Below are 13,591 nucleotides of genomic sequence, written 5' to 3'. Positions count from 1 at the left end.
GAATATCAGATCCCAGGCCCTCCGATCCTTTAATGTGGATGCTGCTAGGTCTTGAGTAATCCTTATTGTGGCTCCTCTATATTTGAATTGATTTTTTTTCTAGCAGCTTGCAGTATTTTTTCCTTTGTCTGATAGTTTTGTTTGTGCAAAAACTTTTTAATTTACTGTAATCAAAATTATCCATTTTGCATTTTATAATGTTTTCCCTTTTCCACAGATCTTAGAGGTAGACTATTCTTTGTTCTTCTAATTTGCTTATACCATCCCTCTTAATTTCTAAATCTTGAACTCATTTCAATCTTTTCTTGGTATAGTGTAAAGTTTCACTTTTCTGATACCTACAGAACTATCCTTTGAAAGAAAGAAAAAGGAAGGAAAGAATGAAAGAAGGAAGAAAGAAAGGAAAGAAGGAAGGAAGGAAAGAAGGAAATGGTCTTTAAAAAAAACTAACACATTTACTTTCCAGTAATATTTGTGTTTTGACTTTTAAGGTATATTACAACTATGAGATTATGTGAAGTACAAAGGAGAGAGGAAGAAAATACATCTTTTGATGATGAAGCATCATAACTGTGGTAATCTGTGTCCATGACAATCTTTTTTTTTTTTTTTTTTTTTTTTTTTTTAGTGTACCATTATGTTCTATTGGAACAATTCTCTGGGAAGAGAAGTCAATAGAATTTGTCCCATTGCCATTCTAGCAAAAGTTTTCAAGTTCATAGCACAAAGAACCCAAATATGGAATTAGTCAGTGGTCAGCTAAATTTCTGGGTTTAGCTTGGCTGCTGTTTTATTACAGATTTTTCCCTTTATTTGAAGATGTGTCCATGACAGAGATTAGGGAACTGAATATATATTCAATAAATGCAGGTTGAATAAATGAATGGTTTAGAAATTTCACTCTACTCCTACACTCTTGACAGTATCCCAAAGTGGCAGTTAACCTCCATTAGCTGGTGCACTGGGTGGAGCATTGGGTCCATAATCCAGAAGACTTGAGTTTCAATCTACTTTTGGCACTTGTTTGACCTCAGGCTAGTTATTACCTAGTTACATTTTCTTCATCTATAAAATGGAGAAGATAATATTTCCTATTTATTGTCCAGGCTTGTTGTGAAAATCAATTAGAGCACTTTGTAAATTTTAAAGGGCTAGCTAAATATCTATTATCATTATAGATTTATTTCATTCTGAACAGAATTCTCAAATCACTAGAATGGTATAGTATAGTATATTGTATTATACTATGCATATTATAGTAGGATAAATGGAGAGCTGGAAGGAACATCAGGAAATTGAAGACCAGAAAGATTGAATAATGTATCAAAGGACACATGGGTATGATGAAGTCCTCAATAAGTGGGTGTAGTTGACAAAGAAGGACTGGAGCATTGATGAAATTGCTCCCTGGGACAGTCAGGGAGGGGCAATGATGGAGATCAGTTTAACCTTGGGGTCTCACCTTCTGTGAAGGTCCCCAGTTGTGGGTAACATCATCTTGTTATGTCTAGGTAGAAATCTTAGCTTTGTCAAACTTCTGAAGTTAAAGGTGGCACAAAGGAGAGACTTCTAAATAAATAAAACCTTGATAAAACAGAATTATCTGGGAATAAAGGGTTCTTATTAACCAGAAAAATTTCCCCTTTATATCCTTAACTCTGAAAACCCTTCTAGTGTTGTGCCACAGTTCTCTTTGATTGTCTTGACTCAGTTTCCCTAATTGTCCTACCTCGGTTTCCCTGAATTGTTCTGCCTCAGTTTCTAATTGTTCTGCTCACTCCTGCAAAACTACCTCTCCCTCTTAATCATCAGAATATTTGATAAGGATAAAAGATCTTATATTTATTAGAATGCCTCTCCCCATTCCAATCTATCAGAATATTAGATACTGTTTTATCAGATGCCTCTCCCCATCTCCAGTGTGCACCCCCCCCCCCCGACCCTGTCAGAGTCCCCGTCCCACTCTTTGCACTCTGACTCTGCCCTTGCCTCTGACTATCCGCTGTATCTGAGCCACCTGTATATATGTCATGGACAACTCACATTATTTGCTGGATTCTTGGAGACGATAGTCTCATTCAGCCCTGGGACCAAGCCATGGATCCATTTGGTCCCAGTAAATATCTCCCTTTCAAATAAAATATTAAAAACTCTCTAATCTCTATCTTGCCTCAGTTTCTCCAGCATTACATTTTGGAGGCTCCCCAGCAGAAATGTAAAAACAAATGTCTATCCAATGTTCCCATAATAATGATTTAGTAAGTGAGCTAAATGTCCCAAGGAATAGCCATCTTCATGATTTTAGAAGGCTCATAATCCTAAGAAATTAAGTTGGACACATCTATCTTATTCTTCTGGAGTTAGATTCTATCACCCAAAATAAAAAATAGTTTAGAGTTAGGCAAAATCAAGATCATCTATCCATAAAAGGAAATGATAATTTTATTATACTATAAAACCCCATTCAGTCAGACCTCATTAATCTATTATGTGTGATCATCTTCCAAAATAAAATTCCTGTGTTTGGGGAAAATAAAAATATATTTTTAAAAATTATAATTCAGGACTTTTGTGTTAAAGACATACTGTGTAATTAACATAGAGCTATTGTGAAGCTCTATATATTTTTTATTAACTTATTTCATTTTATTATTATTCACAAATTTTCACTGGCACCACAAATAAAATAATATCATAAAAAGTTGTCATAAAAATTCTGTGATTCAGTATTCCTTTGAAATTATTCTATAATTAGACTTTACCAGTTTGTTCAGAGCTCTTCTCTATGTTCTTCAGATTCATGAGGTTTTATGTGCATAAAAACAATTGAAAATTAAATTATTTTAAAACATATATATTAAAAATATATATTATTATTTAAGAATTTATATAAAGCAAAGCATGTAGTTGCCTAATAAATATTTATTGAATTGAATGCCATTTTGTGTTTTGGTCATGATGTTGAACTCTTCTATTTTCATCGATTGTAACTGTGATTATTAATATACATTGTAAATATTTATCACTGTGAAAAAATGTCCTACATGCTAATTTACTTGGCAAAAGTACTCTATGTAATTGCTAACTGTACATAAATTGAGAATTGTTACTTGGCTTAATCCCATTTGGAAAAGATATTTTTCAAATGAGAAATTCACATGTAAGACAAAGGTATGTTTCTGTAAATGATTCAACTCTCTTGCAATTCAATACAAAAAAAGTTCAGCTATATGAATATGAAAAAATGGCTGCTATATATTTCCAGCAAGAATTATTTTTTCAAACAATGCTTTGAAATGCTTATGCTTTAATATTTCATCATTCTACTGACATAAAATCAAATCCAATGATGCTGAATGAATATTCAAGTTGTAGATGTGAAATGAACTGTATATCTTGATGTAAGAAAGTATGCTTGATGAAATAAAATGATAATAGAGTCTTTTGTCTGTGTGAAAAAAAGTCAACAGCTATTCTATTTTATATCAGCCTGTGGGTGTCTACCTAAAATAAACAATATAAGAAAACTTTTTCATTCATTTTCATTAAACAAGATGAGAGTTACAAGTTACAGACTCAGGATATTTACAATATTTTCTGCCTGGAGACAACTATTTTTTTCCCATTCTAATCAGGACCTTGTTTCTTGATAAGAATGGGAAATACAGGGTGTGAAATTAGTTTTTAAACAGAAACAATTAGGATACTGGTAGTTTTCGATCGGGAGAGAACAAAAATTGGAGCTAGCCGGCTGCTCCTTCACAGTCAAATGACAAGAAGCAAACTTTTTTTTTTTCTTCCCCCATTTTCTATACAATGCATGGATAATCAGCCCCAGCAAATACTTAGGCCTACGTATGCCACAGCCATTAAAACTATCCCAAAGGAAGTACCATAAATCATGAGAATTACTTCAAGTTTAAATATTATAGCTAAATTTGGTAGATTTCAATGATATAGGGAGGGAGAATTTATAAAAGAAAAAGAGATTTCTGAGCTTGATAAACCTCACAGTTCATTTTACAATAGTGTTGTCCAACAGCCATATGGTGTGTTCCGGATCTGCTATGACAAACCTAACTGGGTTATCAATTAATCAATTAAAAAACACTTATTAAGTACTTATTGTTTGCCAGACATCTCATTTGAACAGTAGGGATAGGAAGAAATATAGTGTTCTCTTCTCTAAATTATATTATTCTCTGGGAGCAGGTTTCTTAAGGAGCTTCTGGAAGCAGCCTTGGTTTCAGTTCACAGTAATAATCACTTCAAATACAGACAGCTATTAAAGTCCAGTCCTTTATTGTCTCTTCCAAAATAGCCTGGTTAGCTTTCCTTGGTTCCAAGAGCTTTTGTTGCTAGTCCTTTGCCTCTGCCAGCTTCAGCCTCCAAATCCAAAGCCTCCAACCAGCACAATGGTGAAATATGGAATGAATCTGACTCCTCCTCTGAGAGAGTGGGCTTGTGGGAGCTGTGACTTGTGAATCTCCTCCACTGAATCCTGACTTGTGAATCTCCCAAAAGTCTCTAGTTGGCTTGTGGGAGCTCCTTATATATGATCTCTTAAAGGTGTGAACTCTAAAGGTGTGAGAGGTGTGAACTCTAATGTGTGAGCTAATGTGTGAACTCTCCCAAAGGTGTGAACTCCAAAGGTGTGAACCAAGTACATAAGCAGTGTCTCTATCCTTTCCAGTGACTTAGCACTTTGTTTCAAGTTCTGGCCCATAACAAAGAAAGGCAAAAACAATCCCTGTTTTCCAGGAGATTTTGTTCTAAAGGAGAGAGACAATATGTATATAATTAAGTACATAGAGTAGATTAAAGGGAGCATTAAAGGGAAAAGTTCTAGAAGCTGAAGGAACTAAGAGAGATTTTTTTGTACAAGGTGGCTTTTGAGTAGAATCATGAAGGAAAACATATATTCTAAGAGGTGGAAGTGAGAGGGGTAATTGGGACAACCCATATTGATGGGAAACACTGAGTATAGTGTGCAAGGAACAATTAGACAAATATGACTTGATGGTATAGTACATGGAGGGGAATCAAGTGTGAGACAACTGGAAAGGTGAAGAAGGGTTTTGAATGCTAAATAAAAATGTTATCTTTGACCTGGAAGTTATAGAAAACTATTAGAGTTTCTTGATAAGTGAGGTGAGATGGCATCAAATCTACATCTGAGAGCAATCACTTTGTTATCTGAATGGAAGATGGATTAGAGTGAGCTTAGATTTAAAACAGGAACAACAATTTGAAGGTTCTTAGGAAAATCCAAACAAAAAGTGCTGAAGGTCTGAATGGTAGCTTTGTATGGAAGGAAAAGAGATAGAGACAGAGACACAGAGACACACACAGAAAGACAGAGATAGAGGGACAGAGAGAAAGAAAAAAATAAATAGAAGAGAGGAGAGAGATAGAGCCAGACAGACAGATACAGAGAAAATAGAGGAGACAGAGATAGAAAAGAAACAGGGGTGGGGGAGGGAGAAAGAGGGAGAGAGGAGACAAACATCCACAAATAGACAGACAGACAAAGACAGAGACAGAAAGAGAGAGACAGAGAGGAGAACCAGAGACAGAAAGAGACAGAGAAAGAAGAAAAGAGAAACAGTGAGAGAAGAGGAGAGAAAAAAAGAAGAGCAGAAAAAGAGAAGACAAAAAGAGACAGAAACAGAAAAGAAAGAGAAAGGGATGGAGAGGAAAAGGAGAGGGAGAGAGAGAGAGAGAGAGAGAGAGAGAGAGAGAGAGAGAGAGAAAGGAAGCCAAGTAAGGAAAGAGGGAGAGAGAAAGAGGGAGGGGGAAGGAGAGAAAGGTGGTGGAGAGGGAGAAAGAGATGGGGTCAGGGAGGCACCTACTGAACTGGTGCTTCAGTTTTTAGAGCACTGAGTCTGGAGTCAGAAAGACCTGAGTTCTAATCTAGAGACTCTTAACCTCTGTTTATCTTAATCCAATGAAGAAGGAAATGGCAAATCACTCCAATAATTTTGCTAAGAAAACCACATGAACAGAATGGTTCATAATATTATGAAGAACCAGACATGACTGAACAATATACATGTATATTAAAATATGTGTGTGCATATATAATATATACACATATAAAATTTGGTATGGAAGAAATATCTCCTTCCTGAGTTCATATGGAAGGTCACTATTGCCAAAATTGATCTGCCACAATGCAGAAATCATAGAGGTAAGAAAAACATATATTTTATTATTAGGTTTAAGTAATCATAAGTTCAAATCTCAGACAAAAAATAATTAGAATTCTAACAAGTAACAGAAAAGTAATTCTTTTACATATTGCAATCTTGTACATTTCTCTCAGGCCATAAAAATTAAAGAAAAGATTAAGAACCCCATGCTTTTTAAAATATTATAAATATTAAATAAACAAATAAGTCATAATCTTATAGCTAACAAGCCTAATCTACTGAGCTCTGTTTGAAGATTTAGTGAAAGCATAAATGTAGTCTTCAAATATTAGAAGGACTTACCATGTGGAGAAGGGACCTGTATGGAGGATAAAAGTTAGAGGGAATCAGATTTTCACTCAATATAAAAAAAAAAAAACTTTCTAAAAAATAAGAGCTATCATCAAACCTTGTGTGGTAGAAGCTTTCCTCATTGGAGGTATTCAAGACATCAAATAGATGAAACTTATCATCAGTGTTATAGAGAGGATTCCTATTTCAAACTTATTTAGAGCAGATTACATCAAAAGTCATAAAATGATAGATTTAGGAATCATAGAATTTGAGAGTTGATAGAACCTCAGTAGTCATTCTGTCTAATCCACACAACAAAGAATCCCCCACTATACCATATTTGATAAGTGGTCATCTAAATTTTCCTTTTTTCTTTTTTCAATTATTTGTATTTGTTTCATTAATTTTTTCCTTAATTACATGTAAAAACTTATCAATCATTTTTTAAAATGTTGAATTCTAAATTTCTCCCTTACAACCCTGTAACCTTTCTTAAGAAGGCAATCACTTTGATTTTGGTTAAACATCTGAAGTCATGACAAACATTTTCATATTAGTCATGTTGCAGAAGAAAATAAACAAAATTTAAGAATTTTTAAAATTATGCTTCAATAGGCATCCAAAGTTCATCAGTTTTTTCTCTTGAGATAGATAGCCTTTTTTTTTAACCATCAAACCTTGGAAATTATTTTGGATCATTGTCTTAATCAAAATGGCCAAGTCTTTACAATTATCTACAATATTGCTGTTACTGTCTACAATGTACACAGAACCAGAAGGTTTTACTCATTTCACTTTCATATAAAATTTCCCAAGTTTTCCTGAAATCATCCTATTCACCATTTGTTATACCACAATAGTATTTCATTGCAATAATATACTATAACTTTTCTAGCCTTTTCCCAATTGATTGGCTTCCCCTTGATTTTCAATTTCTTGCTAATACAAAAAGAGCAACTGTAAATATTTTTTGTGAAAACTGTTCCTTTTTTCTCTTTTTTGATCTATTTGAGATACAAATCTAGATTTGCTGGGTCAAAGAATTTGCACAGTTTTATAGTTCTTTGGCCATAGCTCCAAATTGTTCTCCAGAATGGGATTTCTCTTCTATCTCTTCCTGCAGGGTTTTGTTGATAGTATATTGAAATGCTAGTGATTTGTGGATTTATTTAATATCTTGCAACTTTGTTGAAGTTATTTGTTTCACCTAGTTTTTTAGTTGATTCTTTAGAGTTCTCTAAGTATGTCATCATATTATCTGCAAAGAATAATAGTGTTGTTTTCTCATTATCTACTTTTATTCCTTCAATTTATTTTTCTGGTCTTATTGCTATAACCAGTACTTCTAGCACAATGATAAAAATAGGTGTGATAATCAAGATCCTTATTTCATGTTTGATCTTATTGGTTTTAATTGTTAAGTTTATCTCCATTAGAGATAACGCTGGATATTATTTTTACAGAGAGATTACTTATTTTAAGAAAGGCTTCATTGATTCCTTTGATTCTAGTATTTTTCATAGAAACAGGTGTTATACTTTGCAAGAGTTTTTTCTGAATCTATCAATAAAATTATAAGATTCCTATTCTGTTTTTATTATTGATATGATCAATTATGGGGATCATTTTTGTAATATTGAATTAACCTGCATTCCCAGTGCAAATCTCACCTAGTCATAGTATATAATGCTATATATAATGCTATAATCTCTTTGCCAGTGTTTTATTTAAAAGTTCAACATTGATATTCATTGAAAAAATTGGTTTACTTTTTCTTTTTCTGTTTTTATTTTCCCTGGTTTAGCATCTTCCTGAATACTTCCAGTGAAAGGGAATCCATCCTTTGTAGTGGCAAAGCTGTTACTTACAAAGTAATGTATTTTTTTTACATTTTAAAAATTTACATTACGAAATAATGAAAAGTAAAGAGTATTTTACTTTTGGACAAGTCTATTGGTTAATTTTTTTTCCTAACAGCAAGTCTAAGCCTGTCTTATGGCAATTTCCATATATGGCTGCTGATTCTATTCTCTTGGGACAAACAGAGAAAATTCAATCCCTCCTTTGCACAAAAGAAAAGCCCTTCAATTCAAATACATGAATGTAACCATTCCCTTTGATTCGTTTTCTCCTCCTCCTTCTACTCTTCCTCTTCCTCCTCTTTCTTATTTTTCTTCATCATCATCATCTTTTTTTCCTTTCTTTTTCTTTTTTCTTTTTTTTTCTCTTCCTAGTCACTTAGCTGCCCCAGAAAATTCTTTTCTCCAAGCTAAATATTCCCTTGTCCTTTCAACTAATCCTTGAATGTCATAGTCTCAAAGTCCTTCATCATCCTAGTTCCCTTCCACTAGATAATCTACAGTTAGCAATTTCCTTCCCTAAATGTGATGTTCAAGAGGCAGGGAGGGGAAAAAATCTTGCATAATAAATTCCAAAAAAATTTTAACATGTAATTGGGGGAAAAATAAAACAATATTAACAAAATAAACGTGATGCTCAGAATTGAGTACAACATTACAGATGAGAATAAAAAAACAAAGTACAATGAGAAAATCCCTCCTTTTTCTCAATTGCCCCACCAATTTAATTAGCTGCTGTACCATAGGGGATTTCTTACAGATGAGAAAACTGAGGCCAATGAGGTTAAGTGACTTTAACAAGAACAAATATGAAGTGGTAGTCAGTCAGGTTTTGAACTCAACAACCTCTGATTTGAAATCCATCATTAATTTTATGCTTTGTCCTTTCCAGTTCTGGGATACCATAATTCTGTGAAACAGTATTACCTATGTGACTAACACAAAAGTGTTAGTGCCAATCTGAATGCCCTTCCTACTCCGAATAACTAAAATTCATTGTCACTTTAGGAGCAAAGACATCCAAATGGACAACTAACTAAAGTTATGTTTTTCAATCATGTTGTGGTAGATAGAACATTTCACAAGCTATGTACTGAATGTTATGTCACAAATATCCCGTCTTTAGACTCTTTTCCCTGACAGACTCTTTCTTTGTTAGGATCCACAATATTCTTATTAAAGCCACAAACAAGAAGCATGATTACTTTTAGATCATTGAGATAAAATGGAAAGAAGAAAGGTGTTCCAGTTCAATTAGTGAGCCAGGAAATAAGAGACATGAAGACTAAGTTCCAGGTCAACCAACCTCTGGGCCAATTTTTTATTTTAAGAAGCCATGGTCACATTTCAGTAAACTCTTTCATTTAAACATACTAGTAGCTAGGAAAATGTATCATATTTGAATATTTGAATATATATTCAAATATGATACATTTTCCTATTCCTATATATTTTAATATATGTTCAAGGTATGAAGTTATTAAAAATAACCTTAAGTTTTGAAGTCAGAAAAATAAATTCAAATTCATTTTCATGGGGATTAGACTAGATAATCTTTAAGTCCCTTCCAGCTCTAGCATTCAATGATTCTGAATATTTGATTATAGCTGACCTTTCCCACTGGCATTCTAAAAATAATGAGTTACAAAACAAAAACCTAACACTTGCTATGTACTCTTGTACTCTATTGAAGCAAGCATTTTAGTCAGTAGTCAGTAGACACTTAGTAAGCATATCAGGTATTCTGCTAAACACTGAAGACTCAAATAAGAAAAAGTTTCTGCTCTTAAGGAACTTATAATCTATTGAAGGAAGAGAATAAACAACAAAAAAGAGTTAAAAGGGGGATCAATATCAGAATATAGTCTGCTTTTCACAGAATCAAACCAACCAGAGTATCTAGTTAGGAATTAAGAAAAGGCTGGAAATTCTGAGCCCACTGTAAGGGGAGGCTTTGGGAGAAAAGGTAACTAAAAGTCCTAGAAAGCAGCCTAAAGTTAATCTTGTCCAACCTCTTAATTTTCCTGATAAGAAAATTGAGACAAAGAAAATTAAATGATTTGTTCAATGTCATAAATCCACTTAAAGTCAATGTTAAAACTAGAAATCAAATTTCTGAGCTTAACCTGACATAGTACAAAAGGCACTGGGCTAGGGTCAAGAAGGGGAATATTCTATGATAATCAAATCTGAAAGATTTAGCCTCTCTGGTAAATACAATGTTCAAGACAATTTCAAAGGACTCATGATGAAAAATGCTGACCACCTCAAGAGAGAGAATTGACAAATTGTACAGCAAATCATTTTCCACTTTCTCTTCCTTTTTTTTTCAAGATGGCTAAACAAAATATATTTTTGCAAAAAAATAAAGAAAGAAGTATATATTCTAGTTGTGATTCTGTTACTGACTACCTCTGTCACCTCACCCAAATGATTCACCCCTGAATAATAAAGTCAAAACTGTTTCTGAATTGACCAAGCCTAAGTTATGATCCGAATGCATGCTGACTCTTTCCACTTTGATATGTACATTTGTAGGAGAGTATGTCCTCTACTTATTGTAAAAATGTTCTATTTCAAATATTACTATGTCATTTTATCAAATATTTTTGCCTTGAACTAATATTTGTCCCTCTGTGCGACTTGGGATAAAGTAAACACATCATTAGGGTTCACAAGCTATCATACTGAGTAGGGATTGACCTGGAGATCTTTCTTAAGGCTAGAGTAGCTATTCTGGGAACCTGATATGTAAAATGAGAATGCCATCAATTCTAGAAATTCAAGAAACAAACAAGAAATGCTTGATAAAAATAATAATACTTCAGGGGGACCTTTTGTTCATTTTTTGATATATAAATCATCATAACCAAACAATTAGAAACTTCAAGACCACATCACAGCATCCCACTTAAGCTTAATGTAAATATCTCCCATCCTATTTCCTCTCTTAATTACAAGTTTTGGTTTTCTTCCATCCCTCAATATGGTTGATATGCTAATAGGATTATTCAATAAAAAAATCAATTACCTCCCTCTAGTAAATGCCCTGGGAGTAGTTAGGAAGTATACACTAATATTAATACTAATCTGAATATAAAAACTATTCTAAATCACAAATAAGTGGAGAAATAGAAATTAAAAAACCTTTGAAGCAATATTTCATACTCATCACATTGGCTAAAATGGCAAAAAACAAAGATGACAAATATTGGAAGAGCTGTAGGAAAACAGATATATTAATTCCCTTTTTGGGGCCCTCTAAAGTGACACTCAGCAATACCACTATTGAGTCAATATACCAAAGAGCAAAGAAAGAATTTACAAATTCATAAGTAGAAAATATTTAAAGTAGCTCTTTCTCTAATGGCAAAAAAAAAAGAGAAGGGTGCTAATTTGGTGGAGAAGGAATATAATATAACACCATAGTATTACATTATATGCAATAAGAAACGATGAAAGGGATAGTTTTAGAGAAACCTAAAAAACTAATATGAACTGATGCAGAAAGAAGTGAGCAGGACCAGCAGAACAATGTATACAATAATATTTTAAAGATAAGAAATTTTGAAAGACATAAGATAGCTAATTGTGTTGATCAACCCTGATTCTAGAAGGCCAATAATGATTTCTCCTGACAGAGAAGTGCCAGATACAAAAGGCAGAAGGATACATGAGTGTTTTAATGTGGGTTATGTGGGAAATTATTTGACATGCCTATGTATATCTATGTCAAAATTTTTGTTTTGTTTTTTTTTCCCCAGTGGAAGTTAAGGGATGAGAAGATAAATGCTTGATAATTTTAAATTAAATTAAATTATAAAAAGAAAAGAAATGATTAGTTTAGAACAGAAAACTAAAGGAAGTATCTTTTTATATTTTTAATGTAAAGTTAATCACCAAAAAATTTCAGCATAAAAGATGCGAAAAAGAATTGTATTATAAACTTCCTCTCTAAAAGAAAAAAAAAGCAAAACATTAAGCCAGAAATTATCCTTAATAAAATCTATTCTATTATACATGTATAATTCAATATAAAATCAAAAAAAGATTTGGGACTTAAATAGGCTTCACATTAACATAAAGCCTGAGGGTTAATTCTAAAAGATTTAGTGTCAATATATTTTATAAATATTCATCCATCATCTATTTCAGTATATTCTATAATTATTTCTCCCTTTAGTGTAATGACTTATTTTAACTAATTTTAACTAAAACAATAACTTATTTTAACTACCTAGTTAGATAGAATACTCATGCTAGAGCCAGGAAGACCTAAGTTCAAATTCAGTCTAAGACACATGCTAGCTGTCTGGTTCTAAGCAAATCAATTAACCAATCTGTCTCATTTTTCTCAGTTGTAATAAGAGCATCTACTCAGAAGGTTTTTGTGAGAATCAAAAGAAATAATATTTGTAAAACGCTTAGCATAGTAAATGGGCAGATAGTAGTTGCTCCCTAAATACTAATTCTCTCTACTATTGCTCTCATAATCAGTTACTGTACAAATATTCTGTTCAGTAGTTTTTCAGTCATATCTGGTTTCTTGTGATTCAATTTGCAGATTTGTTTATTGTTTTTTTTCCTGCAAAAAATGCTGGAATGGTTTTCCATTTCCTCTTCGAGCTCATTTTACAGATAAAGATACTGAGGTACACAGGGTTAAGTGACTAAACCAGAAACATACAGCTAGTGTGTAACTCTTACCTCAGCCATTCAACAAACTCCAATGGTTCCTTTTCACCTCCAAAATCAAACACAAATTCCTCTGTTTGAATATCAAAGTCCTCCATAAACCTACTCTTCTCAGCACAAACACACACACACATACACACACACACACACACACACACACATCTTTTTAGTCTCTCTGTATCTCATACCTGCCCATGTACTCTGCCATCCAATGGCACTGGTCTGCTTGCTATTCCAAGAACAAGGCACTCCAGGTTTGACTGTCCCATACTTAGAATCCTCTTCTTTATCACTTTTTGACATCCCTGTCTTTTTTCAATTCTCACTTCCTGCAGAAAATTTTTCCCTCTGTGGATTATTTCCAGCCTCTATATAGTTTGTAGCCTCTATATATTCATTTGCATGTAGTTTACTCCTTCTCCTCCAGGATAAGAACTATATTTTTGCCTTTGTTTATATCCTCTGAGATTAGAACAGTATCTAGTACATAGTGGTCACTTAATAAGTTTACTGATTTGAATTGGTAAGTTCAATTGTTTTAAAATATAAAGG

This window comes from Antechinus flavipes, chromosome 3 (genome assembly GCF_016432865.1).
Source record: "Antechinus flavipes isolate AdamAnt ecotype Samford, QLD, Australia chromosome 3, AdamAnt_v2, whole genome shotgun sequence".
In the NCBI taxonomy this organism is placed as follows: domain Eukaryota; kingdom Metazoa; phylum Chordata; class Mammalia; order Dasyuromorphia; family Dasyuridae; genus Antechinus; species Antechinus flavipes.
This window is presented reverse-complemented; position numbering follows the sequence as displayed.